This window comes from Rattus rattus, chromosome 11 (genome assembly GCF_011064425.1).
Source record: "Rattus rattus isolate New Zealand chromosome 11, Rrattus_CSIRO_v1, whole genome shotgun sequence".
Lineage (NCBI taxonomy): Eukaryota > Metazoa > Chordata > Mammalia > Rodentia > Muridae > Rattus > Rattus rattus.
Window position 1 is genome coordinate 4,720,233 of NC_046164.1, and position 8,769 is coordinate 4,729,001.

Sequence of the window (8,769 nt, forward strand, 5' to 3'; positions counted from 1 at the left end):
TGGCAACTTCCAGAAGCTTCAAGACAAGAAGAGGCTCTCCCTGAGTCAACTGATTTTAATTAAGTGAAAACTAACTTGAATTTCTGGCTTCCAGCATTGTAACAGATAAATAATAGTGATTTAAGCTGCTGGGCTTACTGTAGAAGAATTAACAATCTAATAAAATGTGCCAAATGACATCTTCAGTTCAAATCGCTCATTAGTATAAGAGGACACATTCTTTTTTTTTTTTTTTTTTTTTCGGAGCTGGGGACCGAACCTTAGGGCCTTGAGCTTGCTAGGGCAAGCGCTCTACCACTGAGCTAAATCCCCAACCCCAAGAGGACACATTCTTAACAAGTCTCAACTTGATGGAAACAATGTTTCATGGGTCTTATAGCAAGAGATAATAAATGGCAGGCAAAACAGGTATATTTTAATATATTTGATATGTAGATTCCCAAGCTAGGCGTTCCTAGGAATGTGAATGCTTAATGCATTCTGGGGCCTAAAATACTCCCTAATTACTAGATAGCTTCATGATAGCTTCTCTTGTCCTTAGCATTTAAGGAGAAAGGACATTACTTTGTTACTACTTATCACCCCTCCCCTATATTCAAAGAGAGAGATAGAGGAAATATATTTTCCTTTTTCCAAGCAGTTGTTCACTGAGAAATCTTCCAAACAGATTAATGATCCCCCCCCACACACACACACACACAAAGTATTTAGAAGCCTAAATGACTAAGTCTGGGACCTGGGTGAGCACACTCTGAGCTTAGTTGCAGTTGCCCATGGTGTCAGTGCAGATTGGTCCCAATCTAAGTTCTCTATTGGGCAAACAAGGGCTATCAAGGACCTTTAAACAGTAGCTTCACTTTGAAATGTGTGATGTAAGAAAAGCATCAAATATCTGTTTTATATTGCCTTTGCCAGATGATTTTTCGTGTGTCTTAAAATTTTATCAAAAGCAACAAGCCCAATCAAAACCAGAAGACAAAAGGGAAAGGAAGACCACTGTCCTTTGGGTTTATTGTTCATCAATGTTCTAAGATGAACGCACATGCCACCACTTTGCTTGCCTCACACCAAAGTAGACTCACACTGACCCTGCCCAGATCTGTGCTAAGATTTGCCGGCTGCTGGCACCAAGTGAGTTCCCTCTCTGCTCTGGATTAGTCCTTTCTACAGTGTCTGTAGAGTGCCAACGGGCATCACACAATGTGACATACTCAAGTCCTTGTGGTGGTGAAATGGCGGAACAAGCTCAAACAGAAACTGTTGGTGACAAACTCTGTCCGCATAGAGTGATGCGATCCAGTCAAGGCTGCTTAGGTCTTAGTCTCCCTTTGACTGGTGAGACAGTTGTCCTGCTGCCTCCCTTCAGCTCTCCAGTCTTAGTGATCTCCATGGAAAGCACAGAAGGAAAGATGAGTTTCTTGCAAAGAAGTGTGTAGCACTCTCAGGGAGCCAATGCCTGGAGTCCCTCTCTGCGACTGGAAGCTCAAATAGACTTTTCTGAAAGTTGCTTTTTGGTCATGGTGTTTGATGGTAGCAACAAAAGGTAACTAACACATTGCGACGGCACCAAGGTATAATACATGGCTAACCTAAGAGGACATGATATGTTGTCAAAATGGAATTCCACTTAGTCTGATTTGGCTGTCTTCCTTCTGGGGTATTCTGGATGAATGGATGGATGAGTGGGTGGGTGGATGGGTGGGTGGATGGATAGATGGATGGATGGATGGATGGAAAGATATGTCTTTTGTAAATGAGAGTATCTCCTTTATTCCTTTAGTCCTTTAGTTTAAACATTCTATTCCAAAGTATTGTTCAAAGATATTCTCTCTCTCTCTCTCTCTCTCTCTCTCTCTCTCTCTCTCTCTCTCTCTCTCTCTCTCTCTCTCTCTTTCTTTCAAAAATACAGGCCATCTGTGCAGTCCTCCATGTCATTGATAAAATGCTATCATTAGATAATGATGACAAATATACAATAGCCTAAAAGTCCATCCCAGTTCTGACAGTAACATTCTGTCAACTCCTTGAGATCTCAGGTAAAGGTTTAGGATGTAAATAAATAAAAGTAACAATAAATTATTCCACAGTGGGTACAAAATCTATAAGCAGGATCTAGAAATGACAGCTGTGTAGTCCAGGCAACTTTAAATCTGGCAGGATTATCAGTGATATCAAAACTGCCCCCACAGTCCACAGTTAAGGAAGCCAAGGCCAGAGAGGTGAAATGTTTTTTACTAAAGGACCTCAGCTAGGAGAGCCAGATCTGAGATTCACGTCCAGTCCGCTGCTCTTTGAATGGGTACAAACACGCACCACTCAGCTTCAGGTTTCTCTGGAGTTACTGTCACCTTTAGCTCCATATTCGGCCAAGGAGATCTTTCTTACACACATTTAATGAAAACATGCTAAACAGAGATGAAGTGTATCCCTTGGTTGTGTGTCATCACCAATGCTACCTAAAGTTATTTATGTAAGGTTTGTCCCCAAAACCGACATGGTCAAGAAGCCTTGCCTGGCTTCTTCCTCCAGATTTTAATCTTTTTGTTCTCAGTGACTGCATCGTGACACAAGCAGGTTTATTGACCACACATATGAACCCCAGGCAAACTAAGGGTTAAATGTTAATTGTGAAGTTTCTCGTGGTTGACTGAAACTTAGATCAAGTAAAAATCTTAAAATAGAAAGCACTCATATTTTACATCATCTGTACATCATCACTTACATCGTAAATGAAATTACACCTTGATGTAAAATGTAAAAGTAGGAAGCATAATCTCAAATTGCCTATTTTATGCTCATATGTTTCACTCACATATATACATATATATTAAATTATGCTCATTTTTACTTAAAAAATCCCTAATGAGATAAACTATTTAGGCTTGGCTTCACTTTTAGAGAAACATGTGGTTTAGATGACCCAATCTTCCGAATACGTCAGTCCATTTGTCCATTAAAGGAAAAAATAACTAGAATTGAAGATTCCTTTTGTTTTTCCATGTGGAAAGGTTTAATGAGAGAAGAGTAGAAGAAGAAAGGAAAGGCCGGCCATGGGCACGTGGAGGGAAAGGGTGGAGTGGGGAGAGAAGGGACAGGGACAAAGAGGACACAAGAAGAGGAAGAGCAAGAGCTAGAATTGAAGATTTCTTAGTTCCTGTCTTGCCATGGTGGCTATGGTCTTTAAATCCTCCATATTGTGCAGGGGAAAAGTGGGACACAAACTCACATGTGTTGACTCTGTGAGGTATGAAATCTAATTCTGACCCAAGACGCTGAATACTCCGCTTCTGTTCCTCTGGTACATCAAAGGGACACACGCGCAAATGGGAAGGTTCCCACTAGTTAAAGCTATACAGTTTTATCCAGAAAATAAATGAGGGGTTGGGGATTTGGCTCAGTGGTAGAGCGCTTGCCTAGCAAGAGCAAGGCCCTGGGTTCCGTCCCCAGCTCGAAAAAAAAAAATACAGAAAATAAATGAATCAGTATCGCCTTGAGACATAAGGCATAAAGCAAGCAAATCCATACTACGGTGAACACATTATTAAGTGATTTTTGTAGATGTTTCTTCCACCGTCAGGGAGACGGAACATAACTCCGCACATTTAGTGTGTGGGATTTGAATGGCTTCCTTCCCAAACAACTTGGTGAAGAAAAGATAAACAGAAGAGTAACTGCCATGGAGAGATCTGACTATTCCCTCAGCCAGGTGACCCGGGAAGCATCAGCTTTGCCGGCAACATGGTAGCCATATGCCATAACTGTGTTTCTCTAACGAAGGCATCCATGAAAAGAGAAACAGGGAATGCTGGGTGGCATGAAGTTTCCTTTCTATCATCACCGGTAAATGATATCTGCACTGTTCTAAAGAACGCGTCTTAATTTGCATATTTTATTATGCGTGCTTGTTTCTATTTGGGGTAGTGTCTCAGAAGAACAACCGCAGGTGCTGCCTAGGGATCAGATTCACGTCGTTAGATTTGGCGGCAAGAACCTCAATCCACGGAGCCATCTCACTGGCCCTAATTTACCTATAAAAATCTATTTAAATGACCAAGATTTACGACATGAAAATTACCTTACTAACATGTTTACTACTTTTTGCGTAAATCTCTCAAGTTCTTTCAGTAGTAATAAAATAATTGAAAGGACCCGAATGGAACAGGACATACCAAGACCAAGTTCTCAGCACGAAGGAGATGTATTTGCCCCAGAGGGACTGAGGGCAGGAATGAGAGAGAAAAACAGGAAGCAGAAGACAAGAAATAAGGGAAAGGAACAAAGCGGGGGTGGGGGAGGGTATTTATCCTGGAGGGGCAATCGGCTGCCTCTGGATAGAGAGGAGACAGATGTAGCACATAGGCAGATGACAGTTTATAAAGGGAAAAAGGGGAAACTACTGGTTAGGATAAATAGGTTAGTTTTGATTGGACATGTTAATTAGGGCAGTCAAAGGGGGCTTTTGATTGGTGGACTTCAGTACTTAGAGAGCTGGACCTCGGTGATCAGCCTCAGGAGGCAGAAATGGAGAAATAAGCGAATAAACCTTGGGGGCCAGCTTTAGAAATGTGATGGGCAACAGTTTAACAAGGTGGAGGGATGGGGAAGGGCAAGACCTACCAGCGCCGCCATGTTAGCCGTGCCCTGGTCTACTAGAACCCCTCAATTACATCTCTGAATCAAGAGGCAAAAACAAATGATGTGAAGAGGGGAAAAAAAGGTAATGGAAATTTTAAAGCCTTTATATTAGTAAATTGTAAATTAGTAGTCAATTGTCATATTGTAAGTGTATTTAGAATTAGCAAAATACAAGATTTACTTCCCTGGGTTTTGTTTTCCAAATGTCACAGTGTTTGAAAGTTCGTAAGAAATAACTCATGTGAAATTTTTATTCGATCAAACTTATTTGAAACTAGTTCCATTCCATTACTTTCTATTTCTATTACTTGAACTTGTTCCTAAGTATTCAGCCTTTCATGTGGGGCATCAAAGCCCAGCGAATGCTTTAGGTAGTGCAATTTTTAGGAAATGTTGCAGTCCCTTAATGGACTCTCATATTGCACTCCTTGGTCCAGAAGCGGTGCCTCATAAATGTTTGATGAATGAATGAATGCAGCTGCCTCTTATTGCTTCATTCATTCGCTGTCTTGACAGTCTCATAGGTGTGATTGCAGGTCGGTATGGTGCCTCTGCTTTGCCTTTACCACACTGTCTCACAAACCAATCCTCCATGGAAGGCCTGATGATTATAGACACACATCACAGTCCCTTCTGGACTTTCTGCAGCTGCTCTTAGGGTGTGTGAGTCAGATCCAGAAGACGGAAAAAGCTGAGGCTCGAACACAGAGATCTGTGCCTATTTTAATAAATGCTGCTCTAGGTTATGCTACTGGGAAACAAAAATTAAAGCCTCTCCTGGCAATCTCCCACCTTTCTGGGAACACCCAAGCAGTTTTGCATAACATACTGTCTGTGCTGGTTTGAATAAGAGTGGCCACCATAGCCTCATATATTTGAATGCTTTGTCACCAGGGAGTGGCACTATTTGAAAGGATTAGATGTCGCCTTGTTAGAGGAAGTGTGTTACTGAAGAAGGCTTTGAAGTTTCAAAAGTCATGCCAAACCCAACGTCTCCCTCCTCCTTCTCTCCCTCTCCCTCTCTCTCTCTCTCTCTCTATATATATATATATATATATATATATATATATATATATATATATTTTATGATACTGTTTACTTGTCTGCATACAGCCATCCTCTCCACCATGATGGTCAAAGGGTAAACCCCTGACACTATAAGCCAGCCCCAATTAAATGCTCTCTTTTCTTAAGAGTTGCCTTAGACATGGTGTCTTTTCACAGCAATAGAAACAGTGAATAAGACTCTGCCTTGAAGCCTCGTGTTTTAAACCCAAAGCTTTCTCCTGGTTAGTGATCCTCCGCATTGTCTAAGATTCGTAGGGTTTCATTCACACGAAATCCCACCCTACAACCGGTTAGTCCATGGTTTCTCACTGAAGTTTCAATAGTAAAATAGAGTAAGCCCCAAAGGACAAGAACTCCTCAAACCTGCATTTAGATGTTCCCATTGGCCAAAGCAAACCACTGAGTGTCTTGGCACATATTTTGCTACTGTGACAGAATGCTTGAGACTGAATAATTTATAAAGGAAAGATTTACTTATCTCATAGTTCTGGAGATTGCAACCACTTTTGTGGTTCTGGGCAGAATCCTCATGGCCTATCATATCTATGACAGAAAAGCATGCCCTCAAGCAAGCACATGCAGAGAGACAAGAACAACAGCATCCTCACCCTATACCCATCTCCTCTTGAGATAATTAGCCAAGTTTCACCCTGGCATCTTCACCCCATACCAATCTCCTCTTGAGATAATTAGCCAAGTTTCGCCCGAGAAAAACCCTTCCTTCCCATAAGCATTGACCCAGTCCTGGAAGAGCAATTCTTCTACCCCTGACCACATCTTAACGACACTACCGCTCCTCAACCTCTTTATGTTGGCAATAGAATTTCAGCATGAGTTTTGGAAGGAACAAGCCATATTCTGAAGCATAAACCTCTTTTTTTTTTAAGATTTAAAATAAATTCCTCTTCTTGATAGGAGAAGCAGGTATGATATTTTTCTTCTGTCTACCAGTCCACTTGGGATTCAATTATGTCTGCTTCTCCTCGTCCAAAAGTTCCCTTTACCTCCTATGGTTGCCTCAAGAGTCAATACAGTGTGGTTCCACCCTCAGCAATGAACTTTTGCAGTTTTTAACTTGTTTAAGTGGGATGAGACTCTTTGGCTCTGGTGTCTTGGTACCTCCTCTCGATGTGTAAACTTCCAAACTTAAAAAAAAATCTGTTCTTCACATGCACAACATTCAATAGCGGAAGAGGCCAAATGATGGATTCTCCTGCAAAAAAAAAAAAAAAAAAAAAAAAGCAGGAGCAGACAGCAACTGCTATGTCCTGGAAAATTCCGCCTTCCGGTTGAGCGTTTGTCAGAAGTTCCTCCATGGAGCTCGAGGGACGATCTCTGTTTGGAATGCAGTTGTGCTGGCAGGGTAGCTTCCTTGTCCATGGCTCTCTGTCCCATGGTTCCACTGCCTGTGCTCACCCAGCTAACAACTGGACTGCGTCCAGGATTCCAGAAGAAATGTCAACATTGGAAACGGAGCTGAGTTCTTTACCTCTCTCCACTTGACTCCGAACAACTAAGTTTTCCACTGACACAATGTTTGAAATCTCCTGGATTTTCCTTGAGGCTGGATTGAGTTTACCTCTTGGCCATTTATGCTTCTTTTCCTGGAAAGCTTGTCTTTGTCGTGGGTGTGTCTGTATACAAGCTAGTACCAGGTCAACTTGACACAAGCAAGAGTCACTTGAGAAGGGAGAACAATGCCCCCATCATATTGGCCTCTGGCCAAGATTGTGGTAGATTTTTATGATTGATGATGGATGTGGGGTGCCCAGCTCATTGTGGGCTGTCACTCTAGGTGGTCCTGGTGCTCTAAGAAAGCAGGCTGAGCAAGGCGTGAGAAGCAAGACTATAAAAGCAACGTTCTTCCATGGCTTCTCCTTCAGTCCCTGCCTCCAGGTTTCTACCTTGGGTTCCTGCCCTAGCTTAATTCAGTAATAAACTATTACCTAGAAATTTAAGATATAGTAAAAAAAAAATCTTTTCTTCTCAAGTTGTTTTTGGTCATGATATTATTATACCATGATAAAAACTCTAAGACAGTCTGCTGACTCACTGTTCACAGTGCCCTTAATGTGCTTTAATAGTATGTATTTATTTATCTGTTATTTTAAGTTCTATTATACCATCTTCCAAAGGATGACATAGTTGCACCAGTGTTTTATTTTTTCATTCATTATTTGTCTCATGTTGGTGAGATAATACAACCTCCACCCAGACAGCCCTAGACCCCTGTGTTTGCTGTAAATTCTACTTAGAGCTGTGTCATTATCCCCCCCACTTTGTCTACCTTTTTGACCCTTTCAGCAGTTTGCCTATCAACACCATTCGTTCACTGGACACAGCAGACCTTCTGAGTTACTGCGGGTAACCATTTTGCAACCCCATAGTCTTGTTACACGTGTTCTACCTGCCACAGCACTATCCATCAATATCTCCACTCCAATGTCTTGGTAGCTTCATCGAACATTTTCCTTCCATTCTCAAAGGAGCTGAGCTACCCAGAAGATTTTCAGACAAAAAAAAAAAAAAAAAAAAAGCTGCTTTGATTTCATTTCTGCCCTCGTAAGTGATCTCTCATTCATATCCCTGTAAGTAACTCCAGGTAACCCCAATAAAACTCATTGATTCACCAAGATGGACTTTGACAGCACCTGTACTTTGATCTGTCATTGGTTCCATATCTGGGGTGAGTAAGTATTTGTTCATATCTACCCAGGAACGACCTGTTCTTATGGAAAATATTTTCTGAGCCTAGTAATAAAAGCACAGAGTCAGGGAGGATTAACTGACTGGACCCTTGGCGGGAAGAACTGAAAAAAAAAAAACGATCCTATCTCCCATTTCCTCAGTTCTCCTTCTCCCGTCCCATCTTCACAAGTCTACCAAAAGACCTGGATCCTGTGTCTTGTCTTTGTCACACTGTGACCTTTGAAAACAAATGCATGACTCAGAGCCATGATTTAACAGCGACAAAGAATTAGAAGTTTGGGCTCAGTAAGGACTGAAGCTTTTTCACATATAAATGATATTTTACCCAAGTCAAAATCATGACCCTGGTTCAAATTA